This window comes from Humulus lupulus, chromosome 1, assembly GCF_963169125.1.
Source record: "Humulus lupulus chromosome 1, drHumLupu1.1, whole genome shotgun sequence".
Taxonomy (NCBI): Eukaryota; Viridiplantae; Streptophyta; class Magnoliopsida; order Rosales; family Cannabaceae; genus Humulus; species Humulus lupulus.
Genome location: NC_084793.1, coordinates 310,309,126 through 310,323,920, shown reverse-complemented (window position 1 = coordinate 310,323,920; position 14,795 = coordinate 310,309,126). Strand labels below are relative to the sequence as shown.

General features: G+C 30.5%; 1 pseudogene; it reads left to right on the top strand.

Annotated features, from left to right (window-relative positions):
- The first annotated feature begins 4,329 nt into the window (after positions 1-4,329).
- LOC133812914 (uncharacterized) lies at positions 4,330-14,481 on the top strand (annotated as a pseudogene).
- Positions 14,482-14,795: the final 314 nt, after the last annotated feature.

Below are 14,795 nucleotides of genomic sequence, written 5' to 3'. Positions count from 1 at the left end.
AGACGGATATCTGATCGGAGATGGAGGATGCCTGACTGGAGAGGCGATCCTAGTTCCGTCTGGACGGATCAAGTTTGGTTGGGGCCTTTCGGCCCTGCCAACCTGCTGGTCCTGCGCTGGGCGATCTGGACGAGGCACAGGACGGTCGTCGGGGACGGGCTGTCGTCGCGAGCCCTCCCCGGATCTTCTTCGGGAATTTCCTCGAGCTCCCCTGGGCGTCCTCGAGGATGGCTGAGAGCTAGGAGTTGATGTCCTAACCGAACGGGTGTATTGTTGTTGTCTGGTCCTAGGCATTTCCCTGAAGTTTGCCTCTCGATGGTGTGATGAAGGGGTGGAGTTGGCTGCTGGAAGTCTATCTGACCGGCTATACCTGGACCGGTTACCCTGGCGAGACTTAGGAGCCTCACCTTACCTCTCTCCAACGTTAACGTCGGTTGTGAGAGGGGGTAGTCGGGCCAGGATATCCTTGATTTGCTGGCTGGCCGTTGCTAACTGGCTCCTCAGTTGAGCGTTCTCCATCTCCACCGCAGTATAATAGCATGGGTTCGGATTAGGTGGCCGAGGCGACGAACTACCGGTATCATCTTGGCCCGCGGGCTGTTTTCCTAGCCACTGCTAGACTTCAGGAATTTGTTCATCAGGGATGGTAGTATGATGAGCCTCCTGCCCATCATGTTGTTCTGTCTCGTTGCCATGCCTGAACCGTGTAGTCACCATAGTTGGATGTTTGCAGCAGCACTAATCGAACTTGCTCTCAATGAAAGCACCAAACTGTTGACGCGGTTCTTCGCCAACAGGTAATTAAGAGAATGAGATAAAAGGATTAGTGCTCAATGTGAACCGAAATGGATATATGATCTTAGAGGACGAAAGGGGCGACTCAAGACACGGTTTTTAAGTGGTTCGAAGGTCAAAATCCTTCTACTCCACTAGTCACTATTATTGGTCTATACTGAGTATTTGGTTACAAAGTATTTCTTACAAGAGATTATTTTTCCAACCCCTATCAACTCCCAGGGTCTCCATATTTATAGGAGAAGGCACCTGGAAGTTGGTAGGGAGGTCATCCCGTGACCTTCTTACTCTTCGTATCAATTATGTGACATTCATGATTAATTCCTAAACCTGACACATAAGTGTGGTCAAATCAATAGGTAAGGAAGTAATGGGCCGCACGGCCCAACCCCACCGTGGGTGTCTGAACACGCACGTTCTTGCTGCGTGTCCAAGAAGTCAGGGGGATATCAGACAAGTGATGCCTGATATATGCATGTTTACCTTGCGTGTATTTACTTCTCAAGGGGTCATAGCTCCATGTCCAGCTCGTACCGCGAGAGGCATGCTGGACTCGACCTTCGGCCTTCAGGGGGCCTGCTCCAGTCTTGGACAATGGAGGTGACCCCTTTGGGCTTCCTCGAGCTAACGACAGAAGCTCCGGTTTCAGGGGGGTTCATGAGATAACTACGATTAGTCAGCAGCTCGGCTTGCTAATCAGCCCGTGGGAAAGCCAGGGCGTACACCAGCAGATATTGTTTAGCTATGGCTCTACAATGAAGAATAATCATCTCTAATCAATGCCTACGATCACCAACGTTGGTGGGGGGAATACTTGATAAGTACTCAGTTTTAGAATTAAATACGTTGGTGGCCGGAGCGCTGCCGACCGTGGTTTGGTTGTGGAGTTCGTGAGAGAGAGAAATGGAGGAAGAGAGCAAGAAAAGAAATAGAGAGAATGGACTGTTGTGTTATATTTTTCTTTGTGAAGTAATAAATAATAAAATTTTAGTTAAAAAAAGAGGGAATTTGAAAAATTATATTTCTTCGAAAAATTATTTACAGAAGAAGACGAAGAAGAAGCCGACGCCATGGGAATGCTCAAATATCTCAAGAAGGTTTTCGTGATGACGAGTATCAATGGAGAATTTCTTCTACGAAATGAGATTCAGAGCTGGCATGGGACAAAAATATGATTTGAAACTTGATTTTTTTTTTTAAAAAAAAAAAAGTCTTCACGTGTTCTTGCTTTGAGTTCTGTTAATTTGGTAGCAAAAGTCATCATCATTCTTCACCGGATCGTCTACTTGGCTATGCACTTAAGATACCATGCTCTACCGGATGATGCTCAGTGCTAAATATATATACTTGTTGTCGTTTCGTTGGTTTAATGTCCTTTTCACTAATGTTGTCGTTTCTTTCCTTTGTTGTCGTCTCTAAAATTACTGTCGTTTCTTAAGATTGTTGTTGTTTCTCAGATTTGTTGTCGTTTATACCGTTTATTGTCGTTTTTCACGTGTGTTGATTGTTGTCCTTTATCCCGTTTGCTGTCATTTGTTAAAGATTATGGTCGTTTATTGTAGTTTTCGCGATTATTGTCGTTTTTCACATGTAATCGTTTTCGCCTAAGTTTCTGCCGTCGGTTTTTACGTTTATTCTAATATTACCACGATTATATCATAACAAGATTCCAAAAAAAAAAAAAATCCTACTAAGAAATGAAAACTTTTGTTGTCATTTTTTTTTTCTAATTATAAAATGAGAAGCACTGTTGGGAATGAAGCCATCCCAACATATATTGTTTAGCTATGGCTCTACAATGAAGAACAATCTTCTCTAATCAATGCCTACGATCACCAACGTTGATGGGGGATCACTTGATAAGTACTCAGTTTTAGAATTAATTACGCTGGTGGCCGGAGCGCTGCCGTCCGTGGTTTGGTTGTGGAGTTCTTGAGAGAGAAATGGAGGAAGAGAGCAAAAAAAGAAAGAGAGAGAATGGACTGTTGTGTTATATATTTCTTTGTAAAGTAATAAATAATAAAATTTTAGTTAAAAAAAAATAGGAATTTGAAAATTTTCAAAATTCAAACTTTTAGGACACACATAAATTTTTAGGACTCGCAATTTTAGTTAAAAAAATTTGGAGGAAATTTGAAATTTTTTAAAATTCAATCTTTTATGACATACATAAGTGTTTAGGACTTGCAACTCGTAATGTTAGTTAAAAAAAATTGGAGGGATTAATAAATTTTTAGGACACAAATGCGAGTCCTAAAAAGTCCAGGAGTTATTTTTAGGACTCGAATCTATGTGAGTTTCCTAAAATTGTATTTTTCTAGTAGTGATTATAGCTATCTAGAACATCTTACAAATTTTCAAGAGAAATTCTGAATAAATTATGTTATCGAAAACAGGTTATTAACTGTCTACTGCACGCGTACCTGTTTTTTTGTGTACGAGTGTAAAAATTGACCGTTTGAATCCTGTTTTCAGCTTTGTAAACTATTCAGAATTTCTTGAAAATTTGCAGGATATTCTAAATACCTATAATATACACTGCCATATAAAAAAAATTGGGATTGTATCTATCCAAATATCGAAAATAGAATAAAAAAACATCAATATTGTAAAAAAAAAAATACATTGTAATTGTTCCCTATATATTTAAGGGGCCAATGGCTATGAACTATAATGCATTTGTTTTGTAGTGGGAGACGTGGAAAAGACTTCGGAGTCATGATGGACTATATATATATATATATATATATATATTATATTGATCATTTTCTATATTACACTTACAACCTTAATGAGTATATAGTATAATATACAAGATTTAGTCAATAGATTTTAAATTATTATTTACTCTTATCTTTCACCAAATCAATTATGCTATTAGCTAGCTACCGACTATATGTATAAACAGTGACATGCATAAAAGCTGGCTGCTGTAAGTAAGTGGCCCTGCCAAATTGTCACTTAATTACTCCACTTAAATTTGTTATCTCTCATTCTTGACTGTCACCCATTAATCTTCTACATGTATAAAATATCTCCTTTTTTTCTGTATTTTATTTCAATCTTAATCTAATCCCACCACTAAAATTTAAAAAAAAAAAACTGTTACATATATATAAAAATAAATAAATAAATAAGAATAATTGGTGAAAGTTGCCTTTTTTTTTTAAGTTATTTTGCAATTTAATCTAATTTTGATAATTTTTTTATAAAATAGTTTTTTATCTAAAATTTTGACCAGATATCTAAAAATTTTTACCAGCTGTCTGAAAAATTTCAACAAATTATTTAGAGTGTCGAACATCATTTTACAAAAAATTATCAAAACCCAACTAAAACGCAAAATAACTTAAAAAAAAAAAAATTGTAATAATGGACCTATAAATAAAGAGACCATGATAGTGTGATATTGATACATTACAAAGAATGCACTACCACACAGAAAGTCATCATTCATGAACAGTATATAAAAATATATCTATAAAAACCATGGCATTTTATTGGATTTTTTTCATACACAAATCAACAAATAATAAAAGTATTTAGTTATTATAGGTATGAAGTGGTGTTTTAGTGTGTTTATTATCTTCTCCTTTCTCATAGGAGGAGCCTTGGGAGAGCAGTGTGGAAGACAAGCAGGAGGAGCTTCCTGTCCCAACGGGCTGTGCTGCAGCCAATACGGGTGGTGCGGCACCACATCCAAATACTGCGCAAACAATTGTCAGAGCCAGTGCCGCTCATCAACTCCCACTCCCACACCTTCAACGCCGAGTGGCGATGGAGGTGGAGGTAGTGGCGATGTGAGCAGCATCCTCAGTCGAGGACTGTTCGAAGAAATGCTTAAGCATCGTAACGATGGGGCATGCCCCGGTCGAGGATTCTACAACTACGATGCTTTCCTCGCCGCTGCAAGGTCCTTCAATGGCTTTGGCACCACTGGTGATGATGCCACTCGTAAAAGGGAGCTTGCTGCCTTCTTTGGTCAAACCTCTCAGGAAACCAGAGGTTTGTATATCTTTTTATATAATTATGTAATAAGAAAAAGACTATGATAAGGGAGAGGTCTTGTAAGAGTAGATTGGATTCCAACTTAAAATTAATAGTATTACACATGACATATAGCTACCGATATAATTTAGCATCTATCGATTGAGTTTCATATATTTTAATTTAATAAAAAATAAAAAAATTAATATTAATTTACAACAATAGCAATATAAGATGTTAGACACCTATATGCTTTTTAGCATTTCTCTAAAATTAATTGGCATTGAATTGAATAATTTTTTTTTTTTTTACTGAAAAGTGTGAAATCAATAAATGACTTTAGACACAACAACAAGATCACATTAGTACAAACTATATAATAATTGTTGTATAGAAGATACCCAAGAGGGACTCAAACACAAGATATATATTGTGAAAGCAAATCACATATGTGACCATTTGAGTTATATACTAATATAATAGTATCATCCCACTTATGTAGAAGTATTTCTAATAATATTCTCATAATTATTATATTTGAAAGATAATTTATCTAGATGCATAACAATTCTAATATGCAGAATAGATTGAATAAGATTGTCACAATTAATAAAGATCGTTAGATCGTTAGAATATACCTCCAAATAATCTCAATCCAATAGCTTTAGATCTGAAAAAAGAAAATAAAAGAGTATTAGTGAAGGTAAATGACTTCCAAATTCTCACTAGTCTATATTTATATAGGTGAGACATTCTATCTCAAGGTTTTTGCCACAATTGATTTCAGAATATATAAAATATTTGGTAACTCAATATAGAGTAACTACTTTTAAATGTTAATCATGTTGAGTATATCTATCAATTAATCTCAATGTTTCATGGGTTTTGGTAACTCTAATTGATTTAATAAAATATTCTATTGATATCAAGTTGTATTTATACTAAGAGCAGCCACAACGAGGTAGCTCATTGACTATTTTCTGACAAGCACCGTAGTTTGTTTTTTTAAAGCATTGGAGAACTTTAATATTTAAGCACCGTTGCCAACGGTGGTTTTTTTGTTTGTTTGTTTTGATTGTACATATATATATAAATGTAATTTTTTGGGTGGCTTAGCATTAGGGCATTTTTATGAAAAAAGTTACAAAAAATGATGTGGATGAAAGAGAAAATAAAAAATTATATTTTTAGATAATTTGGAGATGTTAAGCAACTAATGGGGGTAGCCACGATTGGAATTGCTCTAACTAGCTCTATTATATTGTCAGGAGGATGGGACAGTGCACCGGATGGTCCATATGCTTGGGGATATTGTTTTGTGAGGGAACAAAACCAAGCTGTGTATTGTGACAACAGTGGACCATGTGCTCCTGGCAGATCATATTATGGCCGAGGACCTATTCAACTCACTCAGTACGTACTTATATATATATATATCTTCCTCTTCTCTTTGTGAGGATCATGATGATATTAATACTAATTAATTCTTATCATAACTATTTATGTTGGTGTTATATGTATCATCATCATCAGCAACTACAATTACAATCAAGCTGGTCAAGCACTTGGGCTGGACTTGATAAACGAGCCAGATAGAGTAGCCACAGACGCAGTGGTGTCCTTTAAGACAGCCATGTGGTTCTGGATGACTCCACAAGGAAACAAACCTTCGAGCCACGATGTTATCATAGGGCGATGGACGCCCTCCAATGCCGATAGATCAGCTGGTCGAGTCCCTGGCTATGGTGTCATCACTAACATAATCAATGGTGGGATTGAGTGTGGCCAAGGTCAAAACAGCAGGGTGGCTGGTAGGATTGGATTCTACAAGAGATACTGTGATATTTTTAGAGTTGGCTATGGGAACAACTTGGATTGCTACAATCAAAGACCTTTTGCCTAGTGTTGTATTATTTCTTTTGGTCAAATAAACATAACTTGTTATATATATAGAATAATGAAAGACCAAGAGAATAATAATTATAATAATAATAATAATAATAATAAGGGGATTTACTCATTTGATACCCTGTGTTTTTGTAAAGTATCGTTTTGATATCCTCTATTTTCAATAATATTCATATGGTATCTTATATTTTAAAATCATACATATTTGGTACTTTAGACTCAGATTTGATAAATGGAATTTTATCAATATGATCAAACTACCATCAGTTATATGTAATTAAGTAAGTAAATTTGAATTTGGAACTCATATAATTAAGAGTTGTTTGATTAAATTGAAAAAAATTATTAATTAAATTTGAGTTTATGGTACTAAATAAGTACGATCTTAAGATACAAGGTACCAAATGTATACTATTTCAAAATATAAAGTATCAAATAAGTATTATTGTAAACATAAAATACCAAAATGATACTTTACAAAAAAACACAAAGTATCAAATAATTACCTACCTTAATAATAAACCCCCTAGTTTATAGAAAGAAATAAACAAAAAGAATAAGATCAAATATGTGTAGTACTTTCTCAAACTCAGAGTGAGTACTTGTTACATGCATGGGCAATTAATTAACGATATACTATAATAATATTAAGTGTTTTATAGGTGCATTGGGACTTATTATATGGTGGGTGCTTTGAAATTAATTTGAGGAGTCAATCATAATATACTAAGTCAACTACTAATTAAAAATAATCACTTTAAAAAATAAAAGGTTGCAGCTTGAGGCTCGGCTCGGCTCTGAGCACAGACGGGACAGGCCTGTGTCTAGAGCCCCACTAATGAGGCCCCAAAATTTTTAAGAATGTCATTTTTTTCACATACACAAAGGTTTTAAAAATTTGAAAAATATTATTTTATATATAAATTTTTTTAAAATAACATATTTTGTATGAGCAACCATATCACTCAGGGCTTGCTCTACTAGAGGTCATTCACTCATTTGTGTTAGCACTATTCTTTTAAATGGGTGTATTAAAGAAGTTAATAATGTCCATATTGATCCATATATCTACAACCAAAGGCCTTTTGTCCTAGTTCATATTGAGCCATATATATTTTGGTCTATTTATCACTTATATATATTACTATATATGAAATCATGACTATCAGAATAATGATCATAAAAGACCGGCCATTAAGAGAATAATCTTTTTATATTATAATAAATTAACAAAGAATAAGTTCAGATATATCTCTTCTATATAAAAAGTGTGTAGATAATGGAAATTTTTTGTTTTAATGATTTTTTTTATTTTTTACGTTATTTTTAACAGAATATTTTTATATTTAACCGAATATTCTTATAGTTAACGGTAGATTGTAAACATGACTTAAACTTAAATAACCAAATTAAAATAAAATATTTTTGAGATATTTTACAATGATAATTATTTCAAAATAATAAAATCATATATTTAATAACTTAAAAAAAATTAATTAAACTTAAACTTAATATTATATTAAACATATAATGTATAATCTTTTGTTGTCACTGTCAAATTCAAAAATAAAAACAAACATAAATTTAAACAAAAATTAATTAATTAATTAAAATAGAATATTTTTAAGATATTTTATGATAATTTAACTAATTAAATCAGATTTATTTAAAAATAATAAAGGCTTACATATCATTTTTTTATCTTATAAATTTGTATGATAATTTATTTTTTATTAAGAGATTGAATCTCTTTTTCTTCATCAAATTCACCAAAATACATTGTGAGATACATTAAAAACTAAAAATAAAGAATATATATATACTACTATCTACACTATAACTTTGACTTTTTCTATCCTTATTTTATTTTTATTATTAATTTCTTTTTAAATATTTTATTTATTTTATATATATATATCATATAACTATGTAAATATATATTTATACTAACGATTTGTTTAGATAATATAGATATATATTATATACTGTAAAAATATAATTTATTCTATTATATATATAAATAATAAACTAATTTTTAATAAAATTATAAAAAATATTTATACCTTTAATACTAAACAAACGGACATATTTCTTCTACTTAGTATATATAAACATATGTATGGATAGTGATATTCTTTGCGTTTGATATGATGGTCTTTTTTCTCTTTCTTTCTCTTATCCTTATTCTTTTTGAAATTTTGACCACGACAAAGGACTTCTCTCTCTTCTTAATAAACATTCAAATATATATATATATATATATATATATAGACACACACACACATTCTACTTGGGTATATGACAAGACTTTAAATTTGATCATCTTCTGTTAATGTTTGTGCTCCTTGATATCCATGGATATTAACGTTTAGACTGATATATAAAACCTAAATAAAATAATTTGAAGTGCAATGAGTAGAATCAAGGAAATATTTGTTTAATTAGTATAATAATTGGTGCCATAATCACACACATTCACATGTACATGTAGAATTATAAAATAGTTTATTGGAAGCAATCAAGGCACAAATATTGCATAAATTAAAAAATATATATATATAATCATTTGTAACCACTATAATTAAAATCTCAATTTCTAGCAACAGTGTTGTCCAATACTATAAAAATACTATAAAAAAATAACATATTGTTATTGGTGCAATCTAATAATATCAGACACATTTTAGTTTAATAATTATTATAAATATCGCTAACAACTCTTTCTAAAACTCCAAACACTAGAAAATATTTTTTCTTTTTTAATTTTCCCTAGCTACTAAAATCTATACTCCAAAATAGAAATGGAATATGCCATCATTTTCTGTATATAGACGGCTAGTTGCTAGTACTAATTTAAAGCCTATAATATAAGCTTTATAAATACAAGTCAAAACAATTATGGTCCATTAATTATATATATGAAAGAAGATAAAGAGATATCTTTTCAATAGATTTTAAATCTATTGTCAAACTAATTCAACTAAGATATTTTGCTTGTCCCCTGTTCAACTTTCATCTTAATCTTTATCTTCCACAGTGGCCATAGTAGACTTATTAAATATAGTTACTATATATGAATATTATTATATATTGCCAAAAAAAAAAAAATTATTATATGATATATATATCTCTTCTATATAATTAGTGTGTAGATAACGAAATTTTTTTGTTTTAACGATTTTTTTTAATTTTTTTAATGTTAACTTTAACGGAATATTTTTATATTTAACAAAATATTCTTATATTTAACCGTAGTTTGTAAATACTTAAACTTAAATAAAATAAAATAAAATAATTTAAAAAAATGATATTTTTGAGAAATTTTATAATGATAATTACTTAAAAATAATAAATAATTAAACAAATTAAAATAAGATATTTTTAAGATATTTTACAATGATAATTATTTTAAAATAATTAAACAAATTAAAATATGATATATTTGAGATATTTTACAATAATAATTATTTTAAAATAATAAAATCATACGTTTTATAACTTAATTAAAATTTAATTAAACTTAAACTCACTTATTAGAATAATATCATCATATTAAATATATAATATAATTTACTGTGAATTAGCAACAAATTACCTTTTTAAAAAAAACTAGCAAGAAACTTAAATTTAAAATCAACTTATAATATATAAATATTACATTAAATATATAATATATAATTTTTTGTTGTCACTCCCAAATTCAAAAACTAGAACAAACATAAACTTAAATAAAAATAAATAAATTATTTAATTAAAATAAAATATTTATTTCAAAATTTATGACATTAATATAAATTTAATAAAATTAATTAATTAATTCTATTAATAAAACTAAGCAAACGTTCATATTGCACGTTGATCAATAACGAAACCAAAATAAATTGTAATAAGAAGGCCAATATTTTTTTTTCCAGAAAAGGAGGCCATAGCCATAATCCCTAGTCCTCCCTAACTTCATTAAAGCACTAATTTGTCAAACCGATTCCATATAAACTTTGTACTATTAGCATTATTATTTTCAAATTATTACAATCTCATATACAAAGGTCATGTTTGTAAAAATTTTGTTTTTGAATTTTTAAACACAAAAATGGAAATATTATTTTATTTTTGTTTCTTTATTTTTAAAAGTAAAAATATGTTTGGTAACAATTTTTGTTTTTTGTTTTTAAAAACAAAAAATAATAAACTCGTTCGATAACTTTTTTTTTTTTTTTAACAATATGAGGTGTTGATTTGAAAAAGAGAAGAAAAAAAGAAAAAGAAAAATTGAAAATTGTTTAAAAAAAATTTGAAAGTGAAAAAATTCTATTTTTAAATTTTAATTAAAATTTAGAAAAATAGAAATTATAATTAATATTACCGAATATGATTTTGGATTTTGTTTTCATATTTTTAATCAAATGAATAGAAAATTATTTTATTAATAGCTACCGAACGCCACCAAAGAGTAGTTATATTAATTAATATTACTTAATTGCATACATTATTACACGGCACTACAACTCTAGAAAAGTCATGATCTTTTTTAACATTATATGATATGCATTCATTCAAGATAGGAACGTAGATATTAACTCATTAGTACTTTTCTATAAAATCCATGGCATTGGGTACCATATTTCATTTCAGACACATGTACACAAATCAAATTATAAAAAAGTATATGTGGTAATAGATATGAAGTGGTGTTTTGGTCTATTTATCTCTATCATTATTCTCCCCTTCCTCATAGGAGCCTTGGGAGAGCAATGTGGAAGACAAGCAGGAGGAGCTTTGTGTCCCAACAGACTGTGCTGCAGCCAATTCGGGTGGTGTGGCAGCACATCTGAATACTGTGGAACTGGTTGTCAGAGCCAGTGCCGCTCATCTCCCAGTCCCACACCCACAACACCTACCCCAAGTGGTGGCGATGTGAGCAGCATCATCAGTCGTGAACTGTTCGAAGAAATGCTTAAGCATCGTAACGATGGGGCATGCCCTGGTCGAGGATTCTACAATTACGATGCTTTTCTCACTGCTGCAAGGTCTTTCAATGGCTTTGGCACTACAGGTGATGGTGCCACTCGTAAGAGAGAGATTGCAGCTTTCTTTGGTCAAACCTCTCATGAAACTACAGGTATATATATTTACGAGAATTGCAAAAGAGCACCAGTGATATCCAACACCACATGATAATGTTATACATACTACTATTGGTGTACTTCATTATCAGATCTCACATATTTTGATTTAATAAATAATATGAGAAATTGCTAACCACTTATAAGGTGACACCTTATTATGTGATGCTATATACTCGTAAGAGGGAGGTTGCAGCTTTCTTTGGTCAAACCTCTCATGAAACCACAAGTATATATATTTACGAGAATTGCTAAAGAGCACCTGGTGTACTTCATTATCGGATCTCACATATTTTGATTTAATAAATAATATGAGAAACTGCTAACCATTTATAAGGTGTCACCTTATATTGTGCTATATACTCATAAGAGGGAGATTGCAGCCTTCTTTGGTCAAACCTCTTATGAAACCACAGGTATATATTTACGAGAATTGCTAAAGGTCGCAATTGGTACCCAATACCACATGATGGTGTCATACGTACTAATATTAGTGTAATTCATTATCGGATCATCCCACATATTCTGATTTAATAAATAATATAACAAACCGCTAACCACTTACAACAAGTCGTCCCCTCATCATGTGATGTGGTGCTATGTACATATGAATTACAAATAGGAAGCTTGAAATTTAAAATGTAAACGTTTAATTGGACTTGAAAGTGTGAATGTATATAATAGATTATCTCAGACACAACATGGATAGCCCTTATAAGTCTTCACTGACTATCTATAGTATTATTTTTGTTATAGGAGGATGGCCAAGTGCACCGGATGGTCCATATTCATGGGGATATTGTCATGTGAGAGAGCTCAACCAAGCTGTGTATTGTGACAACAAGGGACCATGTGCTCCTGGCAGAAAATACTATGGCCGAGGACCTATTCAACTTACTCAGTACGTACTTATATATATATCTTCTATATAATAAGTGTGTACATAACATAAATTTTTTGTTTTAATAATTTTTTATTTTTTTAAGGTTAACTTTAACGGAATATTTTTATATTTAACAGTAGTTTCTAAACACTTAAACTTAAATAAAATAAAATAAATAATTTAAAAAAATTAAAATATAATATTTTTTTAGATATTTTGCAATGATAATTATTTGAAAATAGTTAATAATTAAAAAAATTAAAAATAAGATATTTTTAAGATATTTCACAATGATAATTATTTTTAAATAATAAATAATTAAACAAATTAAAATATAATATTTTTGAGATATTTTACAATGATAATTATTTAAAAATAATAAAATTATATGTTTTATAACTTAAATAAACATTTAATTAAACTTAAACTCACTTATTAGGATAATATCATATTAAACATATAATATAATCTACTATAAATTAGCAACAAATTGTTTTTTTTTAAAAGAAACTTAAATTTAAAATCCACGTATAATATTTAATATTACATTAAACATATAATATATAATCTCTTGTTGTCACTCCCAAAATGATAAATTAGAACAAACATAAACTTAAACAAAATAAATAAATTATTTAATTAAAATATGATATTTATTTCAAAATTTATATAACATTAATATAAATTTAATAAAAATAATTAATAAATTCTATAAATAAAATTAAGCATACGTGCAATATGCACGTTACTTGTATCTAGTATATATATATATATTCCTCTTCTCTTTGTGATGATCATATATGATATTAACATTAATTGAGTTTATATCTTTTTGGATCCTGTATTTTTTCCTATTACCTATTTGGACCCTGTGTTTTGATAAATTACTTTTTGGACCCTATGTTTTGTAAAATAGTTAAAATAAAACCCTAAACTCAATTTTGATGAAGAAAAACTTGAATATAACAACACAGTTTTTAAGCAGAATGATTTTATTTTTGTTCTGAATTGTTAGTTTGGTAAATTATTTGTGATTTTAGTTGAGAAAACATTGAACAAAATCGGGTTTAGGTTTCTATTTTAACCATTTTACAAAACATAAGGTCTAAAAAGTAATTTGTCAAAATACAAAGTCCAAACGGTAATGAGAAAAAACACAGGGTCCAAAAAGTATAAACTCAAATTAATTAATACTTATAACTATATATGTTGGTGTGTTATATGTATCATCATCATCAGCAACTACAATTACAATCTATGTGGCCAAGCACTTGGACTGGACTTGATAAACGACCCAGATAGAGTGGCCACAGACGCAGTGGTGTCATTTAGAACAGCCATATGGTTCTGGATGACTCCACAAGGAAACAAACCTTCGAGCCACGATGTTATCATAGGGCGATGGACGCCCTCCAATGCCGATAGATCAGCTGGTCGAGTCCCTGGCTATGGTGTCATCACTAACATAATCAATGGTGCTCTTGAATGTGGCAAAGGTCAAAACGACAAGGTGGCTAGTAGGATTGGCTTCTACAAGAGATACTGTGATATTTATAGAATCAGCTATGGAGACAACTTGGATTGCTACAACCAAAGATCTTTCTAGTATTATTTATATTGATCTTTTTTGGTCTCTATCGATCACTTATATATATATATATAAAATAATTACTGTATTAGAGAATAAAAGACCAATTACAGGAATAATCTCTTTGTATTAAAAGAAATAAACAATGAATAAGATCATATATATATATATATGGTGATATTCTTTGCTTCTTCTCTTATATCCTTCTTTTTTAAATTTTGACCACACTAGTATATATAACTAAGGACATTTATCTCTCTTATTCTTATTTAACATTTAAATATATATATATATACAGGGGAATTCTCTTATGGGGACTTCATTTTAAGCCCTACTGGTAGGACTTTCAGTGTTTCTCAACCTTTGAACAATTTTTGGCGCGATTTTTTTTATGACCGTGTATATTGTAGCTATTTAACGCATCCTGCAGATTTCAGAAAATTTTGAATAGTTTACAGTACAGAAAACTTGGTTCAAACATGTTGATTTTCACGCGCATAAAAAAAACTAG